Raw genomic sequence first — 18,715 nt, 5'->3', positions numbered from 1 at the left:
GTGGCAGGGAGGGGCATATGGTGAATGACTGCCCCAAGGGATTTTCGGTTTGCTTTCATTGCATCCAGAATGGCCACCGGAAGGTTGAGTGTCCTCAGCTCATTCAGGCACCATCCCGGGCTTCTGCTCCTGCTGCTTTGCGCGTTACTGATGGCTAGCCGGGGAAGGCTGAGGCTCCGAGAGCTCGTGGGAGGGCTTTCCAGCTGACTGCAGAGGAGGTCCGTGCAGCACCTAATGTTGTAGCTGGTACGTATCTACTTTTTCATGTTTTTTTTAAGATTTGTTTATGCTTATATTGTGTTTCATATAGGTACTTTTCTTTTGAATTTCGTGCTTGCCTTAGTGTTATTTGACTCGGGTGCGATGCGATCTTTCGTGTCCTTATCCTTTAGTCGTCACATTAGTGTCAGACGCGAATCGTTAAGTCGACCGATGAGGGTTTCTATAGCTGATGAGCATGCAGTTTTTGCCACTGATGTATAACGGGGATGTGTTTTAGAGATTTTCGATGTGTAGTTTCCGATAGATCCGGTGTCGATAACGATGGGTGATGTATGTGTCATAGTGGGAATGGATTGGTTAAGTCGGTTTGGAGCCGTGATTGACTGTGAGCATCAGATGGTGACCATACGAGATCCTAGTGGGGGAGTACTTACCGTTTATGGCGAGGGAACTAGATCGGGATGAACATTCTACTCTGCTGCCAGGGCAAGGCAGAGTCTACAGCATGGATGCATAGGTTTTTTAGCATATGTGATGGATACACGGGTTGCCACTAAGAATCGGAGTTCTATTTCCGATGTTCCCGTAGTACATGCTTTCCTGGATGTTTTTCCCAAGTAATTGTTGGGTGTGCCTCCTGAGAGACAGGTGGAGTTCTGGATCGATCTAATTCCTGGGCGACGCCTATTGCCAAGGTATTTTATTACCTTGCGCCGCCCGAGATGCAAGAGTTATCCTCGCAGCTCCAGGAGCTGCTGGGGAAGGGTTCATTAGACCGAGTAGCTCACCGTGGGGAGGGTCGATCCTTTTTGTCAAGAAAAGGATGGTTCACACCGAATGTGCATCGACTACCGGGAGTTGAACAAGCTGACAATCAAGAACCATTATCGACTACCGAGGATTGACGATTTGTTTGATCAGTTACAGGGGGTGTCTTGGTTTTCCAAGATTGATTTGAGATATGGGTATCATCAGATGATAGTCTGCGAGGAGGATATCCAGAAGACGGCCTTTCAGACTTGTTGTGGGCATTACGAGTTTGTGGTGATGCCTTTCGGGCTCACCAATGCACCGAAAACGTTCATGGACCTCATGAACCGGGTGTGTAGACCTATGTTGGATCGGTCGGTGATCGTGTTTATCGATGACATTTTGGCGTACTCGAGGTCGAGGGAACAACACGAGGAGCATCTTCGGGAGATTTTTGGAGTGTTGAGGATGGAGAGGCTTCATGACAAATTATCCAAGTATGATTTCTGGTTACGAGAGGTCCATTTTTGGGGACACCTTGTTAACCAAAATGGGATTTTGGTCGACCCGGCCAAGATTGAGGCAGTTATGCGATGAGAGGTGCCGAGATCCCCATCCGAGATCAGAAGTTTTTCTGGGTCTTGTAGGCTACTATCGGAGGTTTATCAGAGATTTCTCCAATATTGCAGTTCCTCTCACCAGATTGACCAGGAAGGGTGTTATCTTTCCTTGGGGGCTTGAGCAGCAGGCATCATTCGAGACCCTTTGCCAGAGATTGTGCAAAGATCCAGTGCTAGCCCTTCCAAAGGGACTAGAGGACTTCATTGTCTATTGTGATGCATCCATATCAGGAATGGGTGTCGTGTTGATGTAGAGGGGGCACGTGATAGCATATGCGTTGAGGAAGTTGAAGCTTCACGAGACGAGGTATCCCACCCATGATTTAGAGTTGAGGGCGGTGTTTATTCGCCCTCAAGATTTGGAACCACTAACTTTATGGTGTCCGATGTACCATATATACGGACCATAAGAGCCTGAAATACCTTATAGATCAGCCCAACCTAAATATGAGACAGAGGAGGAGGTTGGAGGTAGTGAAAGACTATGATTGTGAGATTTTGTATCACCCTAGCAAGGATAATGTGGTAGCTAATGCCTTGAGTCATAGGGCAGCGAGTGCTCCGATCCGAGATGTGTGTATGAGGATGACGGTGATGACTCCAGTCTTAGATACCATCCGAGAGGCCCAAACGGGGGCTTATGACCATCTATGGGCAAATATGGGTGCCATATTTGGGTGAAACTCGACGGATTTTGATGGAGGAGGCCCATAGGTTGAGATTCTTGGTCCATCATTGGGCCACGAAGATGTATTTGGACTTGAAAAGGGATTATTGGTGGCCCTGTATGTAGAGAGATATGGCATGGGTAGTCGAGAGATGCTTGACCTGTCGTCAGGTCAAGGCAGAGCACCAACGTCCCCATGTGTAACACCTGAAATCAGAAAGGTCAAGAAAGGAAAGGAAAAACCCTAAGTAAAAGAGGGTTGACTCATCGAGTCCAGGGAGGAACTCGGCGAGTCGGAGCGGGATCCGGGTGTAAAGCAAGTGACCGACTCGGCGAGTCGGCAAGTGGACTCGGCGAGTCAGGTTTGGGTTGGGAAACCCTAATTTCGGGACTTGGTACCCTATTTAAGCATCTTAATCTCTTCCCTAGGGCTCATTTGCGGCCCTATAGTCCAGAACCAGAAACCCTAAGCCTCCATTGTTGCTCAATCAAGCTTTCTTGCCAATTTGGGTGATTTGAAGGAAGAAGGAGGAAGGCACACATTGGGGATTCAAGAATTGGCAGTAGATCCAGAGTTTGTGGTCTTCCAGAGATTTTGAAGGTAATGAGTCGCTACCTTCCCTCTTTTGCATATAGATCAACCTTTATCATGGGATTTGGGGCTTTTAGGACAAGTTTATGAACCATTTCGAGTTAGAAGCCCAGATCTGAAGTTGCTACTTCAGATCTATGTGTATCTTGGCCTAGAGAATCATAAAGCATCAGTCTATGGGTTGATTGTTGAGCCCCTTTGTCTCAAACCCTAGTTTATAGTGATTTGAGCCTAGATCTCGTTAGCTACACGTAAAGTTTGCCACTTTACGTAAAGAATAGGCTTTAGAAGAGTGGATCTACAGTTTGGAGTCCCTGCATGACTCAAAAGTCCTCTGCATGTATGTAGATCTGAAGGGACTCGACGAGTCCTTCGAGTGGACTCGGCGAGTAGCATGAAGATGAGGAGGAACTCGACGAGTGGGATGAACAACTCGTCGAGTCAGATGAAGTTAAGCATGAACTCGGCGAGTTGGAAGAACAACTCGACGAGTTGGTTGAAGATTGCCTTGGACTCGGCGAGTCTATTAGTGGACTCGGCGAGTCAGGTCGCGAAACCCCAATCCCTTCGAGTTGAGATTCGAATCAGTGAGTCGGGTGGAGACTCAGCGAGTTGGACAGGTCAGGACTTGGAAATAGTTGGACTCGGCGAGTCGAGTCGCGAATAGAAAGACCCTGAGCATATGAACTCGGCGAGTCATTAGGTGGACTCGGCGAGTAGGGTTGACCTGGAATGTTGACTTTGACCAGGACTTTGACTTTGACCAGAGTTGACCTTGTTGACTTTTAGAGGACTGTCAGACTAAGTGTCATATTGATATTGGTAGCTCGGAGAGCTGGAGGAGCAGCGGCTCAGGGGATTGTCGATCAGCAGCCAGAGGATTATCGGCGGAGCTCAGCAGTTCAGGTGAGTTTCCTTCCAGTAGGAACGGGTCTAAGGCCACAATGCCGACCCGTTTAGGTAGCAGTAGTTTTCGTATTTTAGTCCGATCTAGTAGTTAGTATGTTTGATGCCTTCGTGGCTCAGACAGGATTTATGTGTTATGTGTTCCGGGTTACGACCCGATGCAGTATACAGTATATGTGTGTTCATGCTAGTTGATATGTTTATGTTATGTTCTGTTCAGTTAGTTCCGGACTTCGGTCTGATGCAGGGGGCAAGGCCCCAGTTAGTCCGGACTTCGGTCCGATGCAGGGGACAAGGTCCCAGTCAGTTAGTCCGGACTTCGGTCCGATGCAGGGGCAAGGCCCCAGTTAGTCCGGACTTCGGTCCGATGCAGGGGACAAGGTCCCAGTCAGTTTCCGGACTTCGGTCCGATGCAGGGGGAAAGGCCCCAATTAGTCCGGACCGCGGTCCAATGCAGTGGGCAAGGCCCAATATGTGTTTTATATGTTATTGTTCGGTATGTGGTAGTTTGGGGGAGCTCACTAAGCTTCGTGCTTACGGTTTTCAGTTTTGGTTTCAGGTACTCAGTTTTCAAAAGAGGAGCTCGGAGAGATTGCAGTGCACACACCATAGTCAGTTAGCCTGGGAAATGTTTTACTCTGATAATGAGATTATGTTTGGAATCTAATACTCGAAAGTTATGTTATGACTTATGATACGTTTTTATAAATATGGTTTTAGTAATGTTTTAAAAAGAAATTTTTAGTTATGATTTTTGGGTCGTTACAAGTTGGTATCAGAGCCTTGGTTTGAGGGATTCGGGCGCACTCCCGAGTGTGTCTGAACTCAAACTAAGGAAGAGGTATAAAGTTTTCAAGAGAAAAACCATGGTTACAAAAGAATTTTGAGAAAAGAAAACAATTTTAGAAAAAGTATGAAGAAAAGAGTTTTAGAAAAAGCGAAAAGAATTTTGAAAAGAGAAAAGGGTGTGGTGCATGCAATCAGCCGAGCTCAAGTAAGTACTCCCAAATTACCCATACAAGTTTATGATCATTAGTTTCAGTTTCAGTTTTAGTTCCAGTTCCAGTTTCAGTTTCAGTTTCAGTAGAACAGCATGCTAGTATAGGACGAAGGATCTAGGAGGATGCCTTATGTGCCTGCTTTATATGTTTCAGCTTGATAAGAATTTCATGCTAGTATCGAGTATACAGTAGTAGGATAGCCTGTGTAGGTTATGCCTGATAGTATGAGCTTAGCATTGTATGCTAGTACAGTTTCTGTTTATGAGAATAGTTTTGCCTGAGTATGTTTCCTTTATCCGAATGCTGCTTGCTTTGTGCTTTGTGGGACTCTGGGTGATGGGAGTTAGCCATTAGGTGAATACGTCACATCACATGTGATCACGGTTGAATAATCTCAGAGTGCTGGATTTGTCCCTACTGCGCAGCTCTCGTTTGAGTCTAACCGTTGTAGGGACGAGACTTTTACTCGAAGGATTATCCGAGCCTTATTGCATGTGATGGTATTCAGGTGGTGGCTAATTGGCATTATGAGGAGGCCTTCAGCAGCTGAGGATTGGTTTGGGTGGAATCAGAGGTTCCCTAGGGCAAGCCTAGGATGAGAGTAGCAGAGATCAGTAGTAGAGAAAAGGGGACTTGGTGGAGTTGAGGTAACTCTTGAGGAAAGTACGGATAGATGTGGAAGGTAGTATGGGCCCGTACTACTGAAAGCAGAGGATCCGTACTCGATTCAAGAGGGGCCAAGGCAAAACCATGGAACTAGTAGAGTGTGTGAGAGATCCCTCAGCAGTAGTGTGTAAATTGATCAAGAATTGTTATTATATCAGCATGGTGACGTTGCGCGAGATATCAGTTGGCAGTTCAGGTGCCTGGGATGGATTTGGCTCAGGCTCTAGAGTCGGGCAGCATGAGGATCAGATGAGGGATTTCATTTCCGTAGAGATCATGCGCAACATCATTGATCAGACTCCAGTGATTTTCGGTTCGGTTAGAGAGGCTATTGTGGAGCTCATGGACAGTCATCTTGAGGCATTTAAGGCCGGGATAGTTTCAGGACAGATTGGGGCTCGTCTAGACCCCAATTCTTATGGAGTTCAGGGATCCATCAGGAAAGGAGATCCCATTTCTAGTTTTTGCCATCAGGGGACAGGAGTGAGTGGGGCACCCTGTCTCCAAGAGAGACCTTTGCATGATTGGATAGTTGAAGAGGTTACGCGAGCCATTCGCGAGGATCTGCCCGACATGGTTGCAAGGATCACTGATAGGTTAATTGCGAAGCTCCAGGATCAGACAGCTGTTGTTCAGTCGACGGGCAGTGTCGACAAGGGAACGCAGGAACGAGAGACGGGCAGGGAATCAGAAAGGAAGAGGAAAACGGATGAGACTCAGGAAGTCGCAGGTTCGGGCAAGAGGCCCAAGGGGTCGGATTTGAGGACGAGGAACTATCAGTGCCGCAGTCGATGCGGGAAGTGTGGTAGGACGCACATGGGTACATGCAGGCGTAGAAGTGGTAGTGATGCTGGATGTTTCAAGTGCGGCCAGATTGGCCATTTTAGCAGAGATTGTACTGTTACCATCGCCCAGGGACTTGATCCGATATGTTTCCATTGCAGTCAGAGGGGCCACAAGAAGGCCCACTGTCCGAGTTTGTATACAGCAGGGCAGATGCCAGCTCCTGCCCTTGGGACTTCAAGAACCGCCAGTGGTTGCCGAGGCCGGGCAAGGGCGCCCACGGCTCGGAGCCGAGTTTTCCGGTTGATTTCAGCAAGGATTCGAGAAGCGCTGAGTGATGGAGGTATGTATCTTTTACCTCCCTGTCAATTATTAATCATGTTATTATTTGTTATGTTGTTGCATTGATATCAATAAGTATATGTGTTGGGGGTATTATATTACCTACTTGTGACGGAGTTTTATGCCATCTGCATACCATGGGATTAGAATGGTGAACTGGAGGTCGTTCCCTCTAGATCAGGTTACTTCAGATGTGGTGACTGTAACATGTATATGTAAGATTCAGTAGTTCCTTACTACTTGCGGAAGGCGTTAGTCGGGTAATGATCATTTATATTCTCAGTAGTGATAATCCAGAGTTTTTAGTGGAGTAGCTAGCGGTCAGTAAGGAAGTGGGTTGGGGATGTGCACCCCAAACGCAGGTTCTCGGGATGTAGTCCCTAAAGCAAATACAGTTAAGGATCGAAGGGTGCTCAGTCAGAAAGCAAGAAGGGTGCGGATCTGATAAGAGTTAGTTGGAGCGCTGGCAAGGGTAAACGTTGGCGGACAACATATCGCCCTTTTAATGGAAGGAAGGTTGGGAATCCTTTCGACCAGTGAGCAATAAGGAGTTAGCCGAATCCAAGTGGGGGAGAACCCTCCGAGTATACAAGGATAAGAGCCACGTAGACCCAGAATGAGTGCGCGGCCTCTGAGAAGAAAAGATATTAGCACAGTGATTGATGGATTGAGAAGTTCAGAATTGGGAGTTCGAGGACCTTCCCAACAGTTAGTTCATGTAATCGAGAGGGTTAGAAGCTGGTTGGGAATCCAGGATTGGAGGACCACCTATAGGGCTCAAGTGAGTTGGAATGAGGATCCTGAGAACGGTTAGCAAGAGATGCTTTCGTATTAGTAGCCAGTGACAGAGTCAGCATGCAGAATTGTGTAGATTCAGGAGTTGGGAGTTTGGAAACTTCCCAATAATAGCTTCTTGTATCCGGATTAGTAGACGGTTGGTTTGGGAACCAAGCCGAAGAATTCCTCGACGAAGCGCTAAGTATATCAACGATATAAGATGTCGAGGTTGATGCAGTATTCAAAGACTGAGGACTGGTTTTGAGAAATCAGGATGAGGAATCCCTAACAGGACTAGGGATAGTCAGGATGTCGTCAGAAAGTAGTAGAGTGTTGTAAGTCTGCGGGGGTAGCCGTAGCATTCACTAGCAGTCAGATAGTAGTAGTAGTGTTGTAAGCCTACGGGGGTAGCCGTAGCATTCACTAGCAGTCAGATAGTAGTGGAGTGTTGTAAGTCTACGGGGGTAGCCGTAGCATTCATTAGCAGCCAGATAGTATTAGAGAGTTGTAAGTCCGCAGGTGTAGTCGTGGCCTTTATCAGATTGGTAGGCAGCATGAGCGCGTTGTTGGACGCGGGAAAGCAGTAGTTCCCACCCGTTCGGGTGCAGCAGTGAGGATATGGGAATCCACGGGTTAGATTTCGAATTTCCCAAATGGTTCAGTTATGGCTAAGTCAACAATTTGGCTATAGATCGTCACATCAGTTATGAGATCAGAGTAGCAGTGGACCGTTGGGGTTCGGGTATGTTAAGGGCTACCGTCAGTCTGGGAGCCATCGTGTTGTTAGTCGTGGAATTGATGATGTCAGGATGTGACGTATGGACCCGATCGGTTGGATCGGAAGGTTGTTAGAGCCACAGTGACAGGATAACTAGTGGAAACTAGTTCCAGAGAAAGATTTCGTTTAGAAGTCGTGGGAGCGACTAAGTGAGGAGTCCTTTGACTCCATAGTTGAGTTGGAACTCAGTGTTTCAGGCAGTTCAGTTTATCAGGCAGCTTAGTGTTTCAGTCAGTTCAGTGATTCAGGCAGCTTAGTATTTCAGTCAGTTCAATGATTCAGGCAGCTCAGTGCTTCAGTTAGTTCAGAGTTTCAGGCATGTTCAGTATTGCAGGCAGTTCAGTGTTTGGATAGTTTCAGAGTTTTGGACAGTATTAGTATTTGTGTTGCAATGCAAGTGCTGACAGTATAGTTGGTTAATTTGGAAATGGCAAGTCCCTCTCAGCAGGATCAGTTGAGCCTTCTGCCAAGTATAATTGATCTGTAAGGATAGCTAGGCAGGTAGCTTTTCTTTCAGGATGGAAGTCTCGAGTTAGTAGGAATTGAGTAGTCAAATGAGAGATAAGTAGGCTGGTTCCAGCAGCATCGATTCAGTATGGATGGCAGAATGGATAGAACAGTTATAGATAGTTGAAGTATCTTCAGGAGTCGCTGGGAGCGACTAGGAGATTGCGATGGAGTGTAGTGACCGGTGGGAGTCCGGTAACTCAGATATCGGCAGATTAGTTAGACCTGGGTAGTCTTAGTGCATCCGGTAGGCGGATGAGGGGCAACAGGATTTTCAGTCGGAGGAAGTAACGTTGAGGAAATTATGGAAAAGAGAAGGATTCAGTATGTACCAACAGTAGGGACCAACACTGTGAGTGGCTAGAGTGATGGAAAAAAGGGTGTGAGTTTTCCCAGACAGAGAGTTGGAGGCAGTTCGTAGGACAGTTGGCCATAGCAAACTTCGAGGACGAAGTTTAGTTTAAGTGGGGGAGAGTTGTAACACCTGAAATCAGAAAGGTCAAGAAAGGAAAGGAAAAACCCTAAGTAAAAGATGGTTGAATCGTCGAGTCCAGGGAGGAACTCGGCGAGTCGGAGCGGGATCCGGGTGTAAAGCAAGTGACCGACTCGGGGAGTCGGCAAGTGGACTCGGCGAGTCAGGTCTAGGTTGGGAAACCCTAATTTCGGGACTTGGTACCCTATTTAAGCATCTTAATCTCTTCCCTAGGGCTCATTTGCGGCCCTATAGTCCAGAACCAGAAACCCTAAGCCTCCATTGTTGCTCAATCAAGCTTTCTTGCCAATTTGGGTGATTTGAAGGAAGAAGGAGGAAGGCACACATTGGGGATTCAAGAATTGGCAGTAGATCCAGAGTTTGTGGTCTTCCAGAGATTTTGAAGGTAATGAGTCGCTACCTTCCCTCTTTTGCATATAGATCAACCTTTATCATGGGATTTGGGGCTTTTAGGACAAGTTTATGAACCATTTCGAGTTAGAAGCCCAGATCTGAAGTTGCTACTTCAGATCTATGTGTATCTTGGCCTAGAGAATCATAAAGCATCAGTCTATGGGTTGATTGTTGAGCCCCTTTGTCTCAAACCCTAGTTTATAGTGATTTGAGCCTAGATCTCGTTAGCTACACATAAAGTTTGCCACTTTACGTAAAGAATAGGCTTTAGAAGAGTGGATCTACAGTTTGGAGTCCATGCATGACTCAAAAGTCCTCTGCATGTATGTAGATCTGAAGGGACTCGACGAGTCCTTCGAGTGGACTTGGCGAGTAGCATGAAGATGAGGAGGAACTCGATGAGTGGGATGAACAACTCGTCGAGTCAGATGAAGTTAAGCATGAACTCGGCGAGTTGGAAGAACAACTCGACGAGTTGGTTGAAGATTGCCTTGGACTCGGCGAGTCTATTAGTGGACTCGGCGAGTCAGGTCGCGAAACCCCAATCCCTTCGAGTTGAGATTCGAATCAGTGAGTCGGGTGGAGACTCAGCGAGTTGGACAGGTCAGGACTTGGAAATAGTTGGACTCGGCGAGTCATGGACTGACTCGGCGAGTCGAGTCGCGAATAGAAAGACCCTGAGCATATGAACTCGGCGTGTCATTAGGTGGACTCGGCGAGTAGGGTTGACCTGGAAGGTTGACTTTGACCAGGACTTTGACTTTGACCAGAGTTGACCTTGTTGACTTTTAGAGGACTGTCAGACTAAGTGTCATATTGATATTGGTAGCTCGGAGAGCTGGAGGAGCAGCGGCTCAGGGGATTGTCGATCAGCAGCCAGAGGATTATCGGCGGAGCTCAGCAGTTCAGGTGAGTTTCCTTCTAGTAGGAACAGGTCTAAGGCCACAATTCCGGCCCGTTTAGCTAGCAGTAGTTTCCGGATTTTAGTCCGATGCAGTAATTAGTATGTTTGATGCCTTCGTGGCTCAGACAGGATTTATGTGTTATGTGTTCCGGGTTACGACCCGATGCAGTATGCAGTATATGTGTGTTCATGCTAGTTGATATGTTTATGTTATGTTCTGTTCAGTTAGTTCCGGACTTCGGTCCGATGCAGGGGGCAAGGCCCCAGTTAGTCCGAACTTCGGTTCGATGCAGGGGACAAGGTCCCAGTCAGTTAGTTCGGACTTCGGTCCGATGCAGGGGGCAAGGCCCCAGTTAGTCCGGACTTTGGTCCGATGCAGGGTACAAGGTCCCAATCAGTTTCCGGACTTCGGTCCGATGCAGGGGGCAAGGCCCCAATTAGTCCGGACCTCGGTCCGATGCAGTGGGCAAGGCCCAGTATGTGTTTTATATGTTATTGTTCGGTATGTGGTAGTTTGGGGGAGCTCACTAAGCTTCGTGCTCTTCTGTAGAGAAATTGGTCGAGGTCTACGTTCGAGAGGTGGTGGCACGGCATGGAGTGCCAACATCGATAGTGTTAGATCGTGATGTATGTTTTAGTGGGGTTTGGGACATTCAGACGGGCAGAGCGAGCGGGCGATTCAGACGCTCGAGGACATGCTATGCCCATGTGTTATGGATTTTGGTGGGGTTTGGGACACTTACTTACCCTTGGCTGAGTTTTCATACAACAACAACCATCACTCTAGTATCGATATGCCTCCCTTTGAGCTTTTATACGGGAGGAGGTGTCGGGCTCCCATCTGTTGGGGAGAGGTCGAGCAAAGAGTGATGAGGAGCACTGAGATAGTGCTCAAGACGACAACACAAATCCAAAAGGTTAGATAGAGATTGATGAAGACCCAGAGTAGTCAGAAGAGATACATATATCGGAGACGTTCCAAACTAGAGTTCTAGGTCGGCGATTTTGTCCTCCTGAAGGTATCCCCATGGAAAGGGATGATCTGATTCAGGAAGCAAGGAAAGTTGGGCCCTAGATACATCGGTCCTTTCAGAGTGATTTCATGAGTATGTAAGGTAGCTTATCGATTAGAGCTATATGCAAAGTTGAGCCAGATCCATAACACATTCCATGTGTCCCAGCTGAGGAAGTGTGTAGCCGACGAGACAACAGTGATCCCTTTAGAGGACATTCAGGTTGATGATCACAAAAACTACATTGAGAAGCCAGTGGCGATTTTGGATAAGAAGGTGAAGGTCTTGAGGAATAAAGAGATGTCCTTAGTTAAGGTTCATTGGCAGCATCGGAGGGGAACCGAGTGGACTTGGGAGCCAGGGTATGAGATGCGTGAGCAGTACCCAGAGCTGTTTCCGGAAAATGACTTCGAGGGAGAAGTCTAATTCTAGTGGGGAGGAGTTGTAACATCCCAACTCCTAGGTATGACTTTAAATTAATTTATATTCATTTTGATAGGGCAACTCGATGAGTTGGAGGCCCCAACTCGTCGAGCAGAGATTTAGATAGCAGTGTGGATTTTAGAATCAACTCGACGAGTTGGAGCTGAGTGTGAAAACCCTAATTTCCAGGGTTTGTACCCTATTTAAAGGACCTTAAGCCCTCTATTCTGACTCCATCATCACCTTATCACCCTCAGACAAACCCTAATCGAGCTATCTTCCATTGTGAGAGACAATGAGGCTAAAATGTGTGTTTTGGTGTATTTCTTGAAGGAACTTGAGTAAAAGGCTTGGAACAAGAAGGAGTCTTTGGATCCTGCATTCATTCAGTGTTAACGGCCATTTGGAGGTAAAATGCCATTATCTTGATAACTTGATTGTTAGATCTCTCCATTAGGGAGTTTATGGCCATTTTTAGCATTTTCTTGAGTCATTATTGGTTTTGAGCTTACCTTGAAGCTAAGACTTCAGATCTAGACATTATTAGGCCCTTTTGGCCTAAAGACTCGAGCATTGTCCAACTTTGGCCAACTTCCATGCCTTATTGAGTTTTTTTGTGGCAAATTTAGCCCTAGATGCCATGTATGAATGTAAAGCTTGCAGCTTTACATGGTATTTCAACCTTAGAAGGCTAGATCTAGAGTTTGGGGCCTTAGTCTCGCTTAAAAGCGTTTGAATGAGTGATTGGGCTGAAGGAACACGATGAGTTGGTTAGGGTTTTCCCCTTTATCCTGGCCGTTGTACAAACTCGGCGAGTTGAGTTAGATTTTCCCGATTTTCTAAGAACCAAAGGAACTCGACGAGTTGGGTCAACATGGACTGTTGACTTTCGTTGACTTTCGTTGACTTTTAGGGCTTGATCAAGTTATGGACTTAGGAGACCATGGAGGTGTAAAATGGTCTTTCACACTTTCTGATAGTTAGTAAAGGAGTTAACTTAACATCTTTGGAGTTGTTATTATAAATTGTCAATTAGATATGATTATAATATATGTAGGCGGAGTCTAGACCGACCGTTGAGTACGATACATACTTGTTTTACTTACGAAGTGAGTCTTCTCATTATACTTACCTGAGTGGTAATACTATGTGACTGGAGGGTCTTGCATGAGTTATTGACTAGAGGGTCTTATGTGCTTATACTGAGTTATGTGATATATTGTGCATTATGTCTTTGTGATTTATGATGTATATTATTATGTGCCTTATTGAGCTAGGACCAAAGGGTCCAAACCGATCTGTGAGACCACAGGTTCCTCACTGAGATACAGGACTGGAGGGTCCAATCCGAGTTGTGAGACCGGAGGGTCTTCATTGAGACACATGACCTGAGGGTCCTTATCGAGTTACAGCCATAAGTGGCTAGTTATTTGTGTGTGGTATTTTGGGGAACTCACTAAGCTTTGTGCTTATAGTGTTGTGTGAAATGTGTTTCAGGTACATCTCAGGATCACGGGAAGGCGGCGACATGATTGTACACACCAGCTAAAGATTATGTTTTGAGGATTCTGGGATATTGTCAACGAGTTTATTGTTTTGTGTTTTGAACAACTTATAAACTTGGGTTTGAGAAATGTTAAACTGTGTTTTCGTGTGATTTTAAAAATGAAAATTTTATTTGAAAATTTAACATGTTACAACTCGGGAACCTCCCAAACTAATTATTTTCTCTCTTCATCGCAAGTGTTGGAGTTTTGGAAGAACTAGAGAAAATCCGAAAGAGATTATTATGGGGTGCTTCAAAAGGAAAGAAAAAGATATATCAGGTTTAATGAGACAAATTTATTACAGATACGGATATGGTTGGTTTGGGTGTTGGTTCAATTAAATCTCTCAATACCTCACTAATCGTTAAATGGTGGTGGGGATTTAGGACGAAACTGCTATCGTTGTGAGTAAAAGTTATCCCAAGCATACACAACCTACAAAACAAACCCAACAACTATTATTCCATGAAAGTAAAGATAGGAGCCTGGAATAACATCGCCAACATAAACCAAGAACTCGAGAAGAAGGGCATTTTACCCAACAAAGTCATCGAGAAACAACAGGCACTATAACACCCTGTTTCGAATCATTTCATAATTTAGGGCTGTGAACCGATATTGGTTATCGTAAGGCTTAGGGCCTTTGGGAAAGAGAGATTTAGACCCATTTGGGTATGTGTAATGTAATTTAGATGATCCGGGAGTTCGTTTTGTGTTTTGGAGCCAAGTGGTATATCGGTAAAGTGTCAATTCGTGCTTTTTATGAACTTTGGATTTTAATTCGGGAAGTTTTATTGCAAGGAAGAGTTAATAGAAGTGTAGAGATTCTTGTTACCTTTCTGTGGATATAAGAACCGTCAAAATCAGACTTAAAATGAAGAAGATATGGCATTCAGAAGTTTAAAGGATTAAGGGCTAACCTAGTATGCGGGGCGTACTTGAGAAGTATGTCGGGCATACTAGGCAATGATGTCGCGTGTTCTCCTTGGAGTATGTTGGGCATACCAGAGTTACGCATGGTGTACTCTAGTTGGATCCAAACCCTAAGTTAGGGTCTTGGACTCTATTTGAGCACCTTAACTCAACACCAAAGCCGATTATCTTCAGCCTCCATCTCTTTAAACCCTAGACTCGAAACCCTAGTCATATTTGGTGTAGTTCTTGAGCTTTTGGCATGTTTTCATGCGTTTTGGTGCTCAATAAAAAATAAAGAGTTTCTTGGAAAGTGTGGGATTGCTTAAAGCTTTTGGATCTAGGCTTTGTGCATCTTGATCTATCTTCTGGAGGTATAAAGTATCTATCTTGATGAATTTAGGTGTTATATCTAGTTTAAGGAGTATTTTGGGTTCATTTTGGTCCTTAGAGTCATCCTTGTGAGTATGAGCTACTCCAATATCTTAGAATGTTGGATCGTGGCTTTTGGGAGGTCCCTTGTTTATAAAATTGCCATCTTGATGAGTTATTTTGGACCATGCATGAGTTTTGGTCCCATTAAGCCATGCAAAGGAGTAAAGTTGCCAACTTTATGTGTTAAGACATCTCTTTAGGGTCATATCTGAGTTTGGATGTATTTGTCTTAACCATTAAGCTTTTGTGGGATTTTGGCCTTCTGAAGAGTACGCTGGGCATACAGGAGTATGCTCAGCGTAATGAGGGTGGCATGCTTTAGCATATTGTACCTTGTGCTTCGAGGGTGAGTACACGGGGCAAACCATTCTGGTACATGGGTCGTACTCCCCAGTATGTCATTTTGGGCCTTTTAAGGTTTGGGCCTCGTTGGGCCTTTGGACTTCTGACTTTGGGCCATAGATAGACTATGGGTTTTCTTGGAATTAGTTCCATGATGGTTTTTGGGCCCAATTAGGAAGATGGGCCATGTTGAGCCTTGGTTTTGGGCCAAGTAAGAAAAGGGTAAAATGGTTATTTACCCTTTAGGAAGTTGGATGATGGAGTGGGCCTTGGATTTTAGGTTATCGGGTTAGTTATTAATTACAATTGTATTTTGTTAGCTGGTGCGAGGTTACCCGGTTCAACGACTCGAGTTGTTATTTGGTTATCAGTTGATTGAGGTGAGTCTCCTCACTATACTCGTGGGTTGAAGGCACCAATGCTGGGTCACTGGGTTCTGATATGCTAAATGCCTTGTGACTCTTTCATGGTATGTTGGGTTAGGCCCATTTGTATGTTGGGCTAGGACCATTGTATGACGGGCTAGGCCTATTTGTATGTTGGGCTAGACCCATGGATCATGAAGGGCTAGGCCCATTGTATGTTATGTAGGTGCTAACTATCTTTGTGACTTTTGCATTTGTATGATTGGGATAGGCCTATTGGTTTGGCAGGGCTAGGACCATTATGGTGGGCTAGGCCCAATATGTGGGATGGGCCCAATGTATGTATGGTATGCGGTATTTTTGGGAACACACTAAGCTTTGTGCTTACAGTTTTTATGAATATGGTTTCAGGTACTTCTGGTTTGAAAGGGAAGGGCACGACATGATCGCATCGCATCCACCTATGTTTTCCGCATTAGCATTGTACTTTGATGACTGTTTATTATTATGAAATACTTTTAGATGTTTTAATAAAAGATAATTGGTGTTTTGATTGTAATAAAAATGAAATTTTTACCTTTTAATTTTTAGGACGTTACTAGTTGGTATCAGAGCCTTTGTTTGAGGGATTCAGGCACACTCTCGGGTATCTTTGAACTCAAACTGAGGAATTGATAATATTTTGAAAGAAAGTAAGTTTTAAAAAGATTTTTGGTAAAGGGAATAAATTTCAAAAAGGATTTTATAAAAACAAAGGGGGTATGATGTGTGCAATCAGCCGAGCTTAAGTAAGTGATTCCCAGAATACCCTTACATCTTGATATGTTATATGATATGAATGCTTACAAGCTGAGGATACTTTCATGAATTTCATGATAGATTGGCCTGATATGCGATGCCTTGTAGCCTAGGAAGCATTGGATGCTATGCTAGATTGGGAATATGTATTGGTATCAGTAATTGCTAAGTGTATGCTTTAAAAATTGTATACGGTTAGGATCATATAGCCCTAAAATGACTGATTTGGCCATATTTCCTGTTCCTCGTTTGGTTGTGGTCCTAGGATAGAATCTTTTATTCGACAGTCTATTTGATCATGTATTGTGTATAATTTGCGTGCACAAGGCAATTTGAAGTGAGAGTGGAGTTTCCTAACATGAGTTGTAGTATGTGACCTTGAATGTTCTTTGGTTATTCTATGGATTTGAGTGTTACTGCACGAATGTTGCTTGCTTTGTGCTTTGTGGAACTCTTGGTGATGTGAGATAACTATTAAGTGAATATGTCAAGTCACATGTTGTAAAGGTTAAATAATCTTAGAGTGATGAATTTGACTCTATTGCATAGCTCTCATTTGAGTCTAACCGTTGTAGGGTTGAGTCTATTACTAAAAGGATTATTTGAGCTTTGTGGCATGTAATTATATTCATGAAGTAGTTAGCTGATATTAGTGGGAGTTTTTCAACAACTGATGGCAGGGTGAGGTCGGAAACCCAGGAAAGCGTAGGAGGTGCTTTAGTGGGTTTAGTTGCATTGTTTAGCGAGTAATTGGAGTATCAGTTGAGAAGGTGACTTAGAAGATTTGGGATGATTCTTGAGGAAAGTTGGATAGGTGTGGAAGGTAGTATTGGACCCGTACTACTAAAAGCACGGGATCCATATCGAATCGAGGAGAGTCATGGAGAGTCTAAGAAGCTTGTTGGATAAGGATTCATGGTTATGTTCTAATCTTTTGCATGGTTGTTATTTTCATAATGGTGATGAGCACTCAAGAAGAGGGTTCAGGTTCTGGTTCCGACTCAGGCGCAGGTATTGAGCCGATCGATGAGCGGATGTGGGAGCTCATCTCGTAAGAGATTACCCGTGGTATTTTGGAGCAGACTCCAGTGATTTTCGGTACGGTAAAGGAGGGGATTATGGTGATTTTGGATGAGCGTCTGGGTGCATTCCGTACCGAGATTATGGCTATTGTTGGATCTCCTACTCTTTCGTTCTGTGAGTTCCATGTTTGTGGAGCTCCCAAGTTCTTTAGGGAGAAGGACCCCATTTCTAATAGGAGATGGTTAGCAGATATGGCTAACGCTTTCCGGGCGAGTTTCCGTCCAAAGGGGTCAACGGTCAGATTTGCCTCTTGTCTTCTGAAAGACAGAGAACGAGACTGGTGGGAGGAGGTAGACTTCGCTTTGAGAGGTGAATCCCTAGAGACGATGACTTGGGATGAGTTTGTAACCTGATTTAGGGTCGAGTTTGCACCAGCTATTGAGGTGGACCAATTAGCGAGGGAGTTTCACGACCTTCACCAGACGACTGAGACCGTGGAAGGGGTCGTTTCCATGTTTCGGGAGAGAGCTTTGTTGGTTCTGCAGTATGCAGTGGACGAGGAGATGAAGAAGGTAAGGTATCATGACATGTTGAAGGATGACATCAGGAAGTTTGTGTGTTTTTCAGGGTGAGAGACCCTGAATGATATGATTACTAGATCCCGGTAGCGTGGTATTGATTTGGAGCACCTCAGGAAGAGGAATTCAAAGCAAACTTGGATTTTAGTAGGCCATGTGAAGAGGTCCAAGACTCGGGACTCACGTTTAGGAGGCCATCAGGGTCATGGACGTTCTGCCAAGTGTGGGAGGACCCATGAGGGGGATGTCGGGAGACATGTCGTGGATGTTTTAGTTGTGGTCAGATGGGTCATTTTAGCACGGATTGCCCCCGTGGGTCATTTCCAATGTGTTTTCACTGCAACTAGGCGGGCCATAAGAAGGCCGACTATCCGATGTTGAGGGGTGGATCAGTGAGTGAGCCTGCTCCAGTTACTTTAAGGATCACTGACGGTTGTGAGGGTAGGGGAGGAGCCCTAGCAGCAAGGAGCCGAGCATTGCAGTGTCTGTCAGTGGAGGCTAGAGTTTCATCCATTGCTATTGTGGGTAAGTTATCTTTTGATTTCTTCATGCTTATTATCAGTATTTATATTGTCTTGGAATCTTGTATTGTATGGGTAAGCATTATCTTAGGGTTAGTTCTCTGTTATTGCCTGGATTATATCTTCAAGAATTGTTATATGCCGTTTTTGCATGCCAATAGTTGTTAGTGGGTCGTATCTTGCTGAGTAGGATTCATTTTGTTCCGTTGTTGTTCTGGTTCTTTGATGGGGTCAATTCAGGGGTATTGCTTGGAAGATCTATGAACGAATTAGCATGATTAGTTCTTCAGCAAAGTCATAGTTCAGAAGTGTTAAACTTTTGTTCAGGTAGGAACGACAATCGTCTATGGAAGGACC

Source organism: Lactuca serriola, chromosome 2, assembly GCF_051521515.1.
Source record: "Lactuca serriola cultivar US96UC23 chromosome 2, Lser_US96UC23_V15, whole genome shotgun sequence".
Lineage (NCBI taxonomy): Eukaryota > Viridiplantae > Streptophyta > Magnoliopsida > Asterales > Asteraceae > Lactuca > Lactuca serriola.
Note: the sequence above shows the minus strand (reverse complement) of the source record.